Below are 1,367 nucleotides of genomic sequence, written 5' to 3' on the forward strand. Positions count from 1 at the left end.
TGAAAATAAGCTGAAGACGTCAACAGCCTTGCAGTTTGAAGTCTTCCTTTAGCCCCGCAAAGTATCTTTTGGTTACTTTATGCATTATAAATCAAACGAAAGGGCAGCTATTATTCCTCTGTGTTCCGGGGCGTTGCTAGATGAATGGTAAAAGGAACAAGTCCAACACGGCATCTAGGGACAAGCAAAAACTGTGTTCTTGCGTAGGTTTCTTGAATAAAAGGCCAGGCTCAAAACCGCGGGCGAACAACAAAGCATAAATACTACTGGATGGATGTCTGGTGTCCGAATGCATCATGGTGCAACGTAAAGGAATGTCGCCTACGGTCCATCACACGGGGCTTTCATCCCCAGTGCATGCTACCAGATCCGCAGGGTAGCACGCCGCCAAGTAGTCATATTTGTAGCTTGTGCATTAATAAATAACTCCAGGTTCCGGACATTTTATCCCCGTGGTGGAAGCCAGACCAGTAAAGCAGCTCAGTTAGTCCGAATGAGCAGATACTGGAATGGGCAAATAAAACGGCAGTTACCTCTTGGTTGATAAAAGTTAATTGAAGATGCTCATAGCCTTTGTGCCATGGCTAAACGACGGCAAATGGTTGGTGAGATGCCCATCGCCTTTTTGCCATGGCTAAACGACGGCAAATGGTTGGTGTTCACGAGCATGTCAAACAGAGGCGCACAGTGTTATATGTTTGAATGGATATGCTTTTGAATCAAGAAAGAATTTATTTCCCTGAGCCCCTTCAGACTCACTATTTGATGTGCTACACAGCGTGTGAGGTGACCTGAAAGATCATGGAATACCTTGCCTCGGCACAGGAGCTTAAGGCCAAAACAATTGCGACGGAAGGCACTGGGCAGTCTCAGTAACAAATCCACACGTCAGACAGCAGGTGTAGATGTAGTCACAGGAGCAAAATGTCCGAATAGGAAACAGGTAGGAGGAAACATACAGGCCATGAACACTCGTGAGGGAGCTGCCCCATGTGTGAGTTAACACCGGGGTTTTCAGGCTGGTGAGTGTACATGTTGAGACAAACTAATTGAACAATTGGGGTAGGAGCATATTTTAGAACTGCTTAGTATTTCCTTCAAAGAAAATCTATAATGTACTCGTGGCGCGAAAAGACGCTCAGCTCCTCCAATATAAAAGTAAGAATCTAGGGTTCCCAAAAGCCTACGTGGGAGGATACTGTACACTTATGGGATGGGAGCATGTTTCTTAACTTAGAACACGGGCAGAGGAAAAGTTTTATCCAAAAACAGTTTGACAGGCTTAAAGTGGGAGTGTACATTATACGGAGGGTTTAGAAAACTGACTCTAGATTTTGGCGACAGCGAACGGTGAAGTCTAATGGAAC

This window comes from Opisthorchis viverrini (genome assembly GCF_000715545.1).
Source record: "Opisthorchis viverrini unplaced genomic scaffold opera_v5_229, whole genome shotgun sequence".
Lineage (NCBI taxonomy): Eukaryota > Metazoa > Platyhelminthes > Trematoda > Opisthorchiida > Opisthorchiidae > Opisthorchis > Opisthorchis viverrini.